At 45.6% G+C, this 15,519-nt stretch overlaps 1 protein-coding gene across 2 annotated transcripts in view; it reads left to right on the top strand.

Annotated features, from left to right (window-relative positions):
- Positions 1-15,519, top strand: part of SAR1B (secretion associated Ras related GTPase 1B) — a 543,089-nt gene that overhangs the window by 53,754 nt on the left and 473,816 nt on the right. The gene's annotated exons all lie outside the window — the stretch shown is intronic.

Here is a 15,519-nt window from a genome sequence, read left to right as displayed (position 1 = left end):
AATAGCATGGCATATCATTTCTGGGTTTTGGCTTCACTTTCTGTCTGGAACTTGACTGCCAGCGGCCATCTTAGATTGTTCACTGACATCACTTCCAGCGGCCATCTTGGATCTGCTTCATCACTTCCTGCAGCCATCTTGGAGCAACACCATCTCCAGCCGAAAGCCACAAGAGGCTCCCCTGGCAACACTAATTAGCAAGAAATCGACTCATCACAGCAACAGCAGGGACAATCTGAGAGAGACCAACCACTGATGGACTAGGCGATCAGGTGACGGGAACGTGTGCCATTCCTTATGACCTTCATATGGGCATTTCAGTTAAGGGCGGAACAGTGAAGAGTGAAGACCAGCCGTTGACCAGCCTCTTCACCTATTAGCCTTTGCCTTCTTACCTATTGCTCCTGCAATTAGTCAATTTCTTCCTAATTGGTGTTGCCAGGGGAGCCTCTTGTGGCTTTCGCTGGAGATGGGGTTGCTCCAAGATGGCCGCAGGAAGTGATGTCGCAGATCCACCATCGCCTGCTACAGAGCATCCTAAACTCACTCCTCCTAAGTCTATGACTATCAACTCCACTCTCGCAGCTAATGACCTAGCTTAATACTTCGCTGCAAAAATTACCAAAATCAGAGACTTTCTCCTGACCTTTCTCACTCCCTCCTCCTACATTTTACACTCTGCCTACTCTACCATCATCCTGTGCCTCTATCTCCCAATTTAGTCACACTAGTACCGAAGAAGTGCTATCTCTATTGATGAAGGCTAACCCTGTTGTGCCCCATCAGACCCTCTTGGTCCTCAGTTAGTCAAGCCCATTGCCCCTATATTTTATTTATTTATTGAGCATTTGTTAGGCACCTATACAACAAAATGGTGTTTCTAGGTGCCACATGACAAGTGGGGAGGGAAGAAGGGGTGTAAGCAATGGCAAAGAAAAGAAACTGTAAATGTTCAATTGTGGTTCTCCTAGGCCTTGTGGCATACGGATGTGCAAGTGGAGTGAAGAGAAGCGTTTGATAAGCATAGGACTCTAGCAGGGAGTTATTTAGGGAGAGAAAGTTGGAGAAAGCGTGGTCCCAGGCCTCAGAAAGCCTTGTGGATGATGAAGAGGGTCTTGAATTTGATCCTCGCGGCCACGGGGAGCTCGTGGGGCCATCTTAGGGCTGGAGAGATACTGTCCCTGGACTTGTAGCCAAGGATAAGTCTTGCAGCCCTATTTTGTATTAGCTGAAGGGGCGTAGGGAGGAAAGGAGGAGATTGAGGAAGAGGCTGTTCTAGTAGTTCAGCCTAGAAAGGACCAGAACTCTGGAAACATCGAGCTTCTGGGGAAAGTTGAGGAAAGGGAAAATGCCTCTAAGGAGGTGAAGCTGGAAGTGGGCCTTCTTGGCAAGGTCCAATATGTGAGGGGTGAAGGAGAGAGAGGAGTCGATGACCCCAAGGTCTTTGCCCTCAATGGATGGTGAGGGTAGAGGGTCCAAGGAAGGCAGCCAGAGGGTAGGAGGGAAGCGGGATGCAGGTGTCCCCCCCCCCCCCCCCCCCCCCCCCAGGAGGATCTCTGGCTTACTGGCATTAAGACAGAGGTCATTAGCCGCACACCATGACTGGATAGTGTTCAGAAAATCGGCGATGAGAGAGGAGGAAGAGGGGGTAGAAGAGGGAAGTTTGAAGGAAAGCTGTGTGTCATCAGCATAACACTGGAAATGAGGAGAGAAGGAGTATATCCGGTGAGCAAGAAGGGCGAGCAAGAGGAACGAGATAGATATTGAAGAGCCATGGCGATAGGATAGATCCCTGGGGACGCCACAGGTAGAGAGTGAAGTGGAGGAGGAGAGGTGCCCTGCTGCAACTGGAAGGGACGGTTAGTAGGGAAAGAGGTCAGCCAATCCAGTGCCCGGTGCGTGATGCTGAGGGTATCACAGAGCCGTTTTATGGGGATAGAATGGTTGACCGTGTCAAAGGCAGAGGAGATCCAGGAGAATGAGAACAGCAGGAGAGTGGAGTCGGGATTTTCAAGCATGTCTCTTCATGGGTGTTCGGGAGGGCAGTTTCCATGCCTCTGGAAGCCCAGAATCCAGATTGATGATCATGGAGGCAATCAGCACGTTGAGTATGAAGGGTCAGTTGGGGGTGGACCAACTTCTCCAAGAGTTTACCCAGAAAGGGGGTGGGTGGTGTAGATAGCGTGATTAGTTGGCCAAGCTTTTTTGGAGAGGATGCACAAGGAAGTGCTTGAGGGCTAGAGGGGCGAAGAAGTGGTTACAGAAATCGGCAAGAGCCAGGGCGAGAGAGGAGATTTTGTCCTTAATAGTTCTAGAAGAGCAGGGGAGCACCTGTTTGGATGAGACCTTCATAGAGCGGGCAGGTTTAGATATATCATCCGGTGCTATGGACAGGAGAGAGGAAAGTGTGGGGGTGAGGGAGGAGAGCCAGGAGAGCAGAAGCAAAGGGAGGTGGGGGTGGTGGAGAGTGAGGACAGGATGTCTGATTTTTAGATGTGAAATGGGAAGCCGAAGCAGTGCAGAGAGCCTGGGAAGGAAGGAGAGAGAATACACTGCAGTTGGATTGGCCAGTTCCTTGCAGACTTTGAAAAGTTCAGCCGTGTTTTTAGAGGCTCCAGAGATGTGGGCTTCGATGTGGTCCCCCTTCTTGGAGGGGGTAGAAAAACGATATTGTCTTTGGAGCAGGCGACAGGCCAGTTTGTCAGAGGATGAACCCAAGGTCTGCCAAGTACGCTCAAATAGTGGCAATAGTGGCCTCTCACCTCACTGAACACAACCTGCCCTTTGACTCTGCTTGCTTTCCCTCTGTTTTCAAAACAGTCAGTCTTCCCTCTCCTAAAAAAACAATGGGCTGACATGAAAACTACTGGCAAACATTCACTCTGTCTCTCCTTCCGCACTACCCTAAAGTGCTTGAAAGGGTTGTGTTCAACCATTTTACCAATTTCTTACACATCCAAAACCTTCCAGACCCCCTACAAAAATGCTTCCGCTCCCGTCACTCCATAGAAACTGCTATCCTGAATGTGTCAACTTCATCGCCTCTGCTAAGCACTCAAAACCTATCTCTATCCTAATTCTCCTTGACCTGTCTGCTGCCGTTGACACTGTCGATCACTCTGATCTGCTTTAATACTCTTTCTTCTTGGGATTCACAATCAAGCACTTGCCTGGATTGAATCCTACCCTGCACCTTGCCAATTCTGTCTCCTGGAGCAGCAGCATCTCTCAGCTCACTTTAACTATTGGTTTTCCACAGGACTCTGTGGTGGGTCTGCTCCTCTTTACACTCTACATTTCTGCTCTTGGGGCACTAATCTCCTCCTTTGGGTTCTGTACCAACTCAGATGACACCCACATCTTCTTCTCTTGTCCTCTGATCACTATATCAAAATGTCCAACTGTCTCTCCGGCATTCAATATAGGATGGCTTTGCACTCTGATGTTAAACTCTATCAAAACAGAGATACTCTTCTTCCCTGCCAAAAGCTCTCTCTCATCTCTTCCTCTGCCTATCCAGTTCCCACCTGACACTCTCCCCTACTCTTCTTCAGCTAGAAACCTTGGCGTCATCTATCACCCTTCTCACCACCGTCTCTACTTTCATCTCCCAAACTGGAACAGCAGCTCGCCCTAGTCAAATCGGGCACCTCCTTCCTTTCAACACCGTCAAGCATCTCTTAACCACGCTTGTCTTTTCTAAACTGGACTACTGTGCCAGCTACCTCTTTGGTCACCCCAGCTATGCTTTCTGTCCTCTCAACAAGATCCTTAACTTCGCTACCAGGACTCTTTGAACTCCCTCACTTCACACCTACTTCCTCGTACTGTCCCTAGGCTGGATAGCTGATGATGCAAAACAGGGCCAGATTAAAATGTCTTCTTCTGGTTCATAAATGTATCCACAGTAAGGCACCACTGTATCTATCCTCCTCTATTCAGCTCTATAAGCCTTCTTGTATCTCCGCTCTGCCTCCTCAACTACCCTTGTGGCTCCTCGCCCTCCATGTGCTTCCTCTCGCTTCTGCTCTTTCTCTCTTCGTGCTCCACTTGCATGTAATTCTCTTCCCCCGGACATCCGAGAAACAGTCCACAAGGAGTTGTTCAAAAATAAACTAAAAGCCTACCTCCTCACCATTGAGTTACCCTCTTAACCTACCTCTCATTTGCCTGTTAGCTAACATTTTTCCCTCTCCTCTAACCTGCCTTTGTCTCTCACTTCCTCTACTTCCGTTCTAGCACTTCACCCCTCATGGTCACATCCCGGGCACAGCTGGCCGTACCGCCTACCAGCACTTAGAAATGTCCAACATTTGTTGTCCTTAATCTCCGTATGTCCACTGTATTGTCCCTGGTGACTGTTCCATTTACCCCCCCTCCATAACCTGGTTACAATGTCCCTCAAACTCGGCCCATTGTATGAAGCTCACTGCTCCCCGTCAAATCTGATTTCTTATTGTACGTTCTTTTGTGATCAATAGAACATTGTTCCTCCAGTATATAAATATATAGCAAAGCCAGGACATAGTGTAGAGTAGCATAGAATATTGTAGTGTAGAGGAAAGAAGACTAGCATATAGCACGAGAGGGTAGCTAACCTACCACAGCAAAAGAAGACCTGGCAACATGACTTCATCCCAGCGCTGAAATCCACCTCACAATTAAGCATAACATAGCTTTATAGCCAACTCCATTACCTCTCTTTAAAAAAAATGGATGAAGTATGTGCGATATGGGCACATGGAGATCGTACTGCGCAGAATTGTACATGTTTATAGTAATATCTACGGGCCTATGTGTGTGTTGTAGGAGTGTCGGGGAGAGAGAGAGAGAGAGAGAGAGAGAGAGAGAGAGGGAAATAAAAAAGAAAAAAGACTCGGATGGCTAATAAACCATGCTGGGCACGCTGCAGCAGAATAAAACTGTCTTTCAGAGTTGTAAACCAACATTCTGGTCTAGTGTTTCATTTTGCCTCAAACCTATTTTCTGAACACAGGCGAGAATACTAGAAGTATTTGCTCACAATTGGAATCACCAGGTGAGACCACATTGCAGTTATGATCCAGTTGGACTAAATGTGCTATGGTCGGAGAGCAGGCAAAGGTAGGGAGTCCAGCGTGGGGCGCACTGCAGTTATGTGGACAAGAGTTTTCCAGCAGCCACACCTTCACTCACCAGCTGGCCTCTTCGACACGTTGATCTCTGCAACTGAGGATCCCCGTCTTTGAGAGGAAAAGGGATTTACATTCCTGGTGAAGCACTGGCACAGAATACTGCAGAAAAAAGGGGTGAGACCGTTTAGGAATAATGTTCTATGGTCTGATGTTATAAAATGAAATGCATTTCCTATGGGAGCATACTGTTAATGAACCATAGAAAAATTCACTTCAATACATAATGCTGTGTTTCCTGTGGAAGCATATTGTTAATGACCCATAGGCAAACCCACTTGGATATGCAATGTAGTGTTTTTTATAGGGAGCATACTGTTAATGAACTATACGGAAATACAGTTTGTGTACACAAGTTGATACCATGGTAGAGATGAATCATGAAATAAGCATGTAGATTGCATCAATTGTGAATGCATGTAGATTGCATCAATTGTGAGTGCACTGCACTCAAAGTGGGACATTCAAAACAGTTTTATGATAACAAAGTAAGAAGGAAACAAAAGTAAGTAGGAAAGAAATGGGGTTGCAATGTTGTAAGAGTCAACAGGAATTGGAAAAACATGTACCTGTCCCCCTGGAAGGGACGCCAGGATGGGAACTAATGATCAGGAGAGGCTAGGAGGCAGTGTTGTTTTGCAGAGATGGAATCGATACACTGTACATGGGTCTTTTAACCTAGAAAAGAATTAGGATATTTAAGGGAAATATTAGCCGCTAAGGGTGATAAGGCCATGAGAGACATGCAATGGGAAACGTGAAAGCAATGGGAAGATAATGCTCAACAAAAATCTATAAAGGAAGCACAGATAAAAAGAAACGTAAACCACAATCTGGAAAAAGAGAGAAAGCATGCGCATATGATCAGAAAGAGATAAAAAAAAGATTAGGATAAGGGAGACCGCGAAAATACAATGAGGATTAAGGGTGTGTATGTAGCCAAGGTTTACACCTCAGTCCCGGCACACAAATCAAAAAAGATCTTAGAGGATGAAGCAAATCCATTGTTTAATGGTATAAAGGCCTCCTTCACCCTCCTATCAGGTACCTAGCGATAAGGTGGTCTTCTCGCCACCTAACGCCCACAGGATTACAGCTCATGACACGGAAACCGCAGAAAAGGTAGTGTTAGCATGGATCAAAAATGGGGTGGAGGGAGTAGAACAGGCTAAAGTGTATGTGCCCCAGCATTGAGATACGCTTATATTTGCAATAGTACAAAGGCTATGTAAACAAATGTGGCTGTTAGATAAAAAGATGAATGAAAGATGAATGAGAACAATGAAGTGTATCCCCTGCGCCAGATGACTATGGGAACATAGACCAAGAGTATACGCTTGACTCAAACTTTGGTCCTGCAATAGTGTCAGAATGTTATTGTGGATCATACACGCCCCATCAAAGTCTATGGTATCTCAATCATTTTCAATGAGGGAGGAGCTTGAGTTTGATACTGATAATCTGATGCACCCGATTCGTGTCCCTTGGAATTGCATGGAATTATTGTCTTTTTACTAAAGATTATTCAGATATTAGACAAAATCCAGAACAGTGGTATACCCAGACATACTGGGTACTTAAAACAAGTCTGCTTACATTGGGAGATCTAGATCAGTTGTTTTCATGCATTCTGCTTGCAGATCTATGGTGCCAATGCAGAATGCAAGACAGTTTAAATCCTGTCATAAATTGGGAAGACTTTACCGAGGCCGCAAATAAAAGGCGGGGAAGACTGGGGAATTGTCCAAAGAAATAATAGCTCTTGCAGCACTGCTAATAATACATATCCAGCAAGTGGTTCCCCGCACACAAATGTATTGGAATAACTTAACTGCTAGTAGACATGAAGAAGGGGAGCCAGTTGGAAAATATTTTGCATGAAAAGAAACTTTTACCTCGTTTAATGGAATGGACATGGCTATGCCGGAGGGGCAGAAAGCCTTTTATTCACATTTTGTAGAAGGATTGTTGTCTCACCTAAAGAATGATGTACAAACCTATGAGTCTACATGGCTGACTCAAGCTGCTGCCCAGATTTTGACTGTGGCTAGGTATTATGCCAATCACTATGCCAAAGCTAAAGGGAAGAAGGAAAAGAAAATGAAGGAATTAAAAACTAGAGCACTAATGCAACAGCATAGGTATTTTCACCCTAGGCAAGGCCAGCAATATTCAGCTAGGTATCCTTATGAAGATAACTATAGCACAATAGACTGCGCAGCATAGGGATGGTTAAAGTCCAATACCCAATTTCTGATCCTGTAAAGCTCAGTATAGGTCCCAGATTGTGCATGGCTCGGCTTGTTGTCACTGATAAATGTGCTTTAAATCTGTTGCGAATGGATTTGCTGAAACATTTGCACGCAACTAACCCCAGTTCCCTTGCCATGGAATGCTGCTCTGCAAAAGAGTTTTGATGTTTAAAAAGCTGCTTTATGTAATTCACATGCTTTTAGGTACGCCTGATATGGCGTTTGTTTATGAAAAGCAAGGCTGTTCATTATCTGTTTTAACTCAATAACAAAGTGAAAAACAAAAAAGATGGTCTGCATATTTTTCTTCCACATTGGACTCAGTGGGGATTTTATTGGATAAAACTAAAACGCAGCACCTGACAAATGCCAGGTTGACTAGATATGAGCTGACATTATTGGCTTCAAATACTGTTATACAACGTTGAAAACTATTGAGGCTTGTAGGATATCTCTTGATTTATCACAAGTATATTGTACACATGATGCAGTCAGAGAATATCATATTTGATAATACCCTTGCAACTTGGCAAACAAAGGCCTCTGAGCAAGAGTTTCAGGAATGGAAACAGACTGGGAAATATGTAGGTGGTTATTGGCTAGATATGTAAGATGAGGGAAAATGGAAATACCACAAATATATTTACCTTTTTAATGTTGTCCTGTGCTTATGGCCTGTCTCATATAGGTGCAGAAGGAATGTGTAAAATTGCTCACTACAGTGTGGAGTAACACTAACCTAAACACCAGCCTTGATTGCCTTTCATAAACTGTTTAGTATGTGTGTCCTATAACCTTGGGAAGAGTCAGGTAGCCCCAAAAATATATTTTTCGGCCAACTAAATTTCCTTTTAAGCATTACAGGTAGAGTTTATTAAAGTTACCTCCCTGTCACAAAAACATTGTGTTAGTGATAAGAATGTATGTTTAGCAAATGGGTAGAAGTATTTCCCCTGCGAGGACCGCACTGCATTAAGATTTACCCTGATGTGGACTGCCTTACACTGTTTGGAGCAACAGTAATGTATCTTTTGTTAATGCTGCAATATAATGTGTGCATTCAGGTGTTGGATTGCCTCCTTACAAAGTAGGTATGGTCCGCCTAGCAAATGAATGGGGTGTGCCAAACCTCAAAATATGTGTTATATCCGTTCTTAATCAACTACTCTAAGAGTTAGCTAAACATCTTTCAAATGGATTGTGTCCTCCCACGGATTCCTTATCTTATAATATTTCCAATATCCAGTTTAGCTGCTTCTGATTTTCTTTCTCAGCAGAGGGCGCTGCACGTCCATGCCTGTCGACTCGATGTCCGTCGGAGGCCCCTGTAAACATGTCGATGTCACCGAAGGCATATATGGCACGCGCAGCATCCGTTAGGTTCAGTTCTTTTTTTCCGTGCTAACGTTTCGGATACGGTACTCTTCGTTCCTTTGTGAAAGAACTCTTTGAAAGAAATCATCAAAAATGGCTTTGTCATGGGCATCTTCTACTCCGAAGTTGGGTTTCAAAAAGGCTTTGACTGTGGTTCGAAGATGTCCATTACGGACCCCCACAGAGTATGCTTGTGGTGTCTGGGATCCGCTCACTCTTCATGCCTGTCCATGACGTCGAAAGCCCTGAGCGAGCGCAGACAGAAACTTACGGCTGTTGGGATCCATAAATCCCCATCGACTCTGTCGAAAAGACAGACTTTGGACGAGTCGAGAACTGTTTATCCTTGCCGTAAGAAAATGAAGCGATTACGAAGTGGTTCCCACCATTCGTCACCGGCAAGACATTTGAAGAAAGAGCGCTTTAGGTCGCTATCTTCGACATCTTTGAGTTCCCCTCTGGAGCGGGTCGTATGCCCAACTAAATCAGCCTCACCAGCTGAGTGTGAAGAGTTTAGACTTAAAATGATGAAAGTGTACGAGAATGCGGCCTTGACCCCCTTGAGTACTGTCAAAAGCCTTGCTCAGGTCGAAAGACCCAATAAGCATAAGACCTGAGTGCTTTCGTGCCCAGCAGGGAAAACTCCTCAGTAGCAGTCTAAGGATCCCTCGAGTTGAGGAAAAGTCCCTTCGAGGACTGAATCATTGATGCCATCGGCGCCGAGAGACTCTTGATCGACCCTGAAAGACGCATCATCGCCGCCATCAGCTCCAAAGACCCATCGATGCATCGGGCTCCTTGATGCTACAGGCATTGAAGTCGCCGGCACAGCCATCGAAGCCCTCAACGTCGACCATATCGACAATTTCAGCACCTTTATTGACAAATATTATGACACCATCGGGTATTATAGAAAAACATGAACCCCTTTACCTAGGGCTGAAGGTTTCAAGTCTCCTTCCTCCATTTATGAAGTCACAGAGCCTTCATTAGATTAATCTAGACCTTTTGGCCTCCAGTATGGTACGCCATCAGTCCCTGGGGCCGTAATTTCTGAAGAATCCAGAATAAAGGATCTTCAAGAGTGTTTAAATTATGCCAGTGGTTTGGACACCTCACCAGAGGTAGAGTTTGGCAGATCAGATCCATCTGATCATGCAGAAGTTAACTATAGGCAGTTGATGTCTTGGGTAGTTGAGTATATGGGATGGACTAGACCAAATCCGGTTTTCGAACAAGATGACCTGACCGACATTCGGGACAGGGGACCTCAGGAAAACCCAATTTTTCCATTCCATGCACCTTTGGAAAAGCGTGTAACTACCAATTGGTAGGTGCCTGAATTGAATCCGTCTGTCAACAAGAAATGGACTTCTAAATACAGGGTGTCAAGCAGTGATCTGTATTATTTATCAAAGCACCCAACTCCGGGAGAGTCTGGTGGAACAAGCTGCTTCCTAAACCACTTGGCAAAATGCCTACCATACTATCCCTCCTGATGGGGATGATAAGCGTTAGTTACGATTCTCTAGCCCAAAAAGTTTTTTCATCTGGAAGTATGCCCCTGAAGTCAGCAAATGCCATGTGCACGTTGGCTAGGTTCACTCATACTATTTGGGAGTGTATATCCATGGCAACTGACCATATCCCTGAAGGGGAAGAACGAGACGGGTTCTTGAACATAGTTAAGGATGGAAAGGACTCAATGTGTGAATCCCTCCAGACTGGTCTCGACTCTGCTGACAGTATCAGCAGAGAATTGGCGGCAAGTACAGTTATTCGCAGGTTTGCCTGGTTTAGGAAGTCAGGATTTGCTCCAGATGTACAATCTAGACTGCTTAACATGCCCTTTGAGACTGATGAAAGTCTGGATAAACTGCAAACGTCAAAGGCAGCATCCAAATCCCTTGGTGCTGCGATTAGACAACCTCCAAATCGCCCCAGAGGTACGCCCTGGAGGGGTAGGCCCTTTCATCACTACTCCACATTTGGAAGAGCCAGAGATCAGTTAGTTCAAAGAGGCCAAAGAAGATTCCCCCGTGGTGGACTGGGAAGAGGTACTAAAACCGCCTCAGCAGCGGCTACTTTGCCATCAACCACTGCGTCAGCCACCCCAAAACCTCTCTGAGGACTTAATTCGCAAGACTCCAGTGGGGGCGGGGGGCAGACTGTCGCAGCATCTGACAGAGTGGCAGGCTATTACTTCAGATGAATGGGCATTGAAACAGTTGCCCAGGGTTACTGCCTTCCATTTCTAAAAAAGCCATAGAGTCCCCACCGGGGAAAAGCTCTTTCAAAGTTCAGGATCCGCTCCTTATGCAGGAAATATTAACCCTGCTAGAGAAAGGTGCTATAAAACCAGTACCTGTAGCAGAGAGGAACAAGGGTTGGTACTCCCCGTACTTTCTAATTCCAAAAAAGGACGGAGGATTGAGACCCATCTTGAACTTAAGAGACTTGAACAAGTTCCTCAGGAAGGACAAGTTCAAGATGGTTACCCTTTCTCAGATCCTTCAGGCCCTCCAGCTTCAGGCCTGGATGGTATCATTGGACCATCAGGATGCTTACTTTCATGTGCCAATCCATCACAAGCACAGACAGTAAATGAGGTTCGCCGTTGGCGGTTCTCATTATCAGTTTCGAGTTCTGCCATTTGGGCTGACCTCCGCCTCGAGGGTTTTCACCAAGTTAACGGCGGTGGTGGCAGCGAGTCTCAGGAGAGGGGGGGATTCACGTCTATTCCCTACCTGGACGTTTGGCTGATCAAGGCCAGTTCTCCGAACAGCCCCTGGAACATCTCAGCTCTACCTGTCACTCCCTTCACAGACTGGGCTTCTCCTTCAACTTCAAGAAGTCTCACATGATACCATCTCAAAGGCTCCAATTCATTGGAGCAGTCCTGGATGCTTCCCTGGGAAAAGCCTCGCTGCCAGAGGTGAGTGCTCAAGATATTCTGAATATGGTCTCCAAAGAGTGCCCAGCATCTCCCAGCCTTCGACTTTCTAAGGTTGCTCGGCCTCATGGCATTTTGCATTTTTCTGGTTCCAGAGGTTCGCCTAAGAATGAGATCGCTCCAATGGGCTCTCCAATTCTCAGGAAGGATGTCAGACCTCCTACAGATTCCGAGCAGAGTCTCGCAGGACCTTCAGTGGTGGGCCTGCCTGGAGAACATTCTGAAAGGAGAACCTTTTTGACAACCATGGCCGGAGATGACAACGAACACCTCACTCACGGGGTGGGGAGCCCACGCCAACGATCTGACAATCAGCGGTCGTTGGTCACCATTGGAGTCCAAACTACACATCAACCTTTTGGAGCTGAGGGCAATCAGACTAGCGCTGAAGGCCTTTCTGCCCTCTGTACGGACAACGCAGTGGCCATGTACTACCTCAACAAAAGAGGACGTGTAGGGTCACTACCACTGTGCAGAGAGGCAATGCAGCTCTGGTACAGGGCAATCCAAGAAGGGATCCCCCTATCGGCAGTTAACCTAGCCGGAGTGGAGAATACTGTAGCAGACTCTCTGAGCAGGCAGAGCACAGTCTCCCACGAGTGGGAACTAGCTCAGGAAGTCCTTCAAGAGATCTTCACACTTTGGGGAACCTCTCAAGTGGATTTGTACGTCACCAGCGTCAACTGGAAGTGTACTGCTCCAGGGTATTTGCCCCAAGAGGAGCTCTAAGAGACACGTTGTGGTGGACTGGGAATTTCCAATCCTGTATGTGTTTCCTCCAGTCCCCGCATTCCTCAAGTCATTGAGAAGTTTGATCAAGTTCAGGAAATCCATGATCCTAATTGCTCCGGATTGGGCCAGGAGGACGTGGTACACAGACCTTCTTGACATGTCCATTTGCCCTCCAATACATCTTCCATAAAGAGAGAACCTTCTCTCACGAGAGGAGGGTTGGGTTCTCCATTCAGCGATCAGGGCACTCAGCCATGGTTTCTGAGAGGCTGAGATAAAAGGTTTGGGACCTCCCGGATTATGTAATGGGGATTTTGCTTTCGGCCATAAGGCCAGCAACTAGGTTTTTGTACTGCTACCGTTGGGACAAATTCTGCAGCTAGTTAAGAGATAAGAATGTTGATCCATTTACATGCAAATCACCTATGGTGTTATCCTTTTTGTTACAACTTGCTAATCTGAGGCTCCAGATTGGTACTATTAAAGGATATCTTGCAGCGCTTTCAATATTTAAGCGCACTTCCAAGAAAGTATCTTAATTCAAAATTGGCTCTAATAAAGTAATTCCTAAAAGGATTGACAAATGTTTTCCCTCCGATCCCTTTTCAAGTCCCGGTTTGGGGTCTCAACGGTGTTGAAATTCATGTGTGCTCCTTTCGAGCCTATACACACTCCTGTCCTTTGAGGATGCTAATGCTAATAACCATCTTCTCACCCGAAGGGTGAGTGAACTTCAGGCTTCATGCTGCAAGCCTCCATACACTATTTTTTTTATAAGGGTAAGGTGGTCCGTAAGGTGAAACTCACCTTTTTACCCAAAATTGTAGCTAAAGTCCATCTGACTCAGAAAATAACATTACCATAATTTTAACCTCCTCCGCTCCCTGGGAAGGAAGAGGAGAGGCTACACAGGATTGATCCTCGATGTGCACTAAGCTTCTATATCGCCAGAATGGCAAAAATAAGACAAGATGACCAACTGTTTGTTGGCTACTCAGGCCACAAGTTGGGTATGGCTATCACTAAACGGACATTATCCAGATGGATAATACTGTCAATATCTGAATGCTACAGACTGGAGGGAAAAGATCCTCCAGAAGGCCTGTGGGCTCATTCGACCAGAGGCATGCAACTTCTTCTGCATTACAGAGAGGAGTAGCAGTAAAAGAAATGTGTGCAGCTGCCACATGGTCGTCCATATATACTTTGACCAAACATTACAGTTTGGACTCTTCTTCAGGCCGGGAAGGCTTATTTGGTAAGGCAGTGTTGTATTCTGTGCACACAGACCCATGAGAACTAGTAAATTGTCATCAAAATTCTGACTCGCTCCTCCAGAAATACTAGAAACTGCTTTGGGAGTCTATCATAAGATAAGGAATACGTGGGAGGACCCAATCCAATCAAAGAACAAGTTACTTACCCCTGGTAACGTTCTTTCGACTAGAAGTTCCTCCCCCGTATTCCTTATCGACCTTCCCAACCTACCTCGCTGTAGAATTTCCTTTGCTATTGCAGTCTGCGCTCTCTCAGGAGGAGTAGGTGTCGGGTATGGGATAGATCATACATTCGTAATAACGGAACTGAAGCAAATATACACTGCACGTGATATATATTCCTTTGGTGACATCGAGACGACAGGCATCGACGCGCAGCGCCCTCTGCTGAAATTCTGTTTCTGGAGCAGCTAAGCTGGATATTGGAAATATCATAAGCTAACAAATAAATGGGAGGAACATCCAGTCGAAAGAACGTTACCAGGGTACTTGTTTGTCTATTCTCTGCAAACCGGTTGCTGATTGGAGTATTTGTCTAAACACCATAGCGGAGGCCAGGTCACGGCATCCAGGCAGATTTCTGGGTATTGGTTGAGCATTGGGACTGCACCCCAGGTGAAAAACAGCATTGCAGCCATTGGTCACCACTCAAATGGCAGCAAAGATATTGTGGCTGCTAGTTTTGGGTCCATGCTTTACGCATAAAAGCAAGCATCATCCTAATTTGATTACCCACATTATTGCCTGCCCCTGTTTTTGCACTAAAGGCACCCATTCTGCTGAGACATTGGACATTTGCATCATTGCCATTTGCATCCACAAAGACATTTCTGGAGCAACAGAATGGGCAATATATCTTGAAACCAAGGGAACTGTGACTCAACGGCAACTGGACTGCAAACTGTGAATAGGAATCCCTTGCCGTAAGGAACAGCTATCAGGTGGGCAAGCCCACCATCTCTAATGAACTAAATAAAGGGGTGAGGTAATAAGAGACACTCCAAGGGGCAAATGAGATACATGAAACATGTCCTGATGGAATTTCTTTTGGCTGCACTCTATGTTCCATACACACGTTCACGTGTATGGCTATTTCATCCCAAAGAGAATTCATGTATATTTATGCTCCTATCAAGGGGTTTATGCAGTACCGTCAGACGTCAATGTTTGTGTTAATGTAGGTTATCATCACTGGAATGTTATGTATCGCGATCCTTGTTTAGTATAGGAAAAGTGTCTCCAATGCAACTATGTCACAGAACACTGGCAAAATCAAAATCCGCCACAAATGATTTTATGCAGAAGAATTTTCTAAGGGAAATGTTGGTGATAGATGTAGCAGATTAATTTGCTTACTGAAATGGGAACAGTTAAGAGAACTATGTTAAAAAAAGGAACGATTGTTAGCAATATGTATTAATAGTGTAGGCTTTTTAACGTAGATTCCCTTAACAGATAACTGCAAATGTGTTCTTTTTAATGGAGCCCTTACCCTGCAAAAACATAGAATGTCCCTTTTAGGATGCAGCTGTTGACACATGCTTTCGAAGCAGCCACAGTGTGTTATATTAGCCTAGGAGTGACTGTGTGAAGTAAGGTGAAACCATGGCAGGATTCAATTTTAACTCTGAGTCAATGGCCTGTTGAAATTGTCACACTCACCTACCTGTGTCTCTGCAGGAGCGATGGATGAGCCTCCCCTGACCCTGAGTCTTCACTTCCCCTGTTTCACCCGGAGGAATACATGTCAAATACAAGGT

The sequence above is a fragment of the Ambystoma mexicanum genome, chromosome 3p, assembly GCF_040938575.1.
Source record: "Ambystoma mexicanum isolate Mex_15411 chromosome 3p, UKY_AmexF1_1, whole genome shotgun sequence".
Classification (NCBI taxonomy): Eukaryota; Metazoa; Chordata; class Amphibia; order Caudata; family Ambystomatidae; genus Ambystoma; species Ambystoma mexicanum.
The sequence above is the reverse complement of the archived record's forward strand: the minus strand, read 5'-3'. Positions and strand labels throughout refer to the sequence as shown.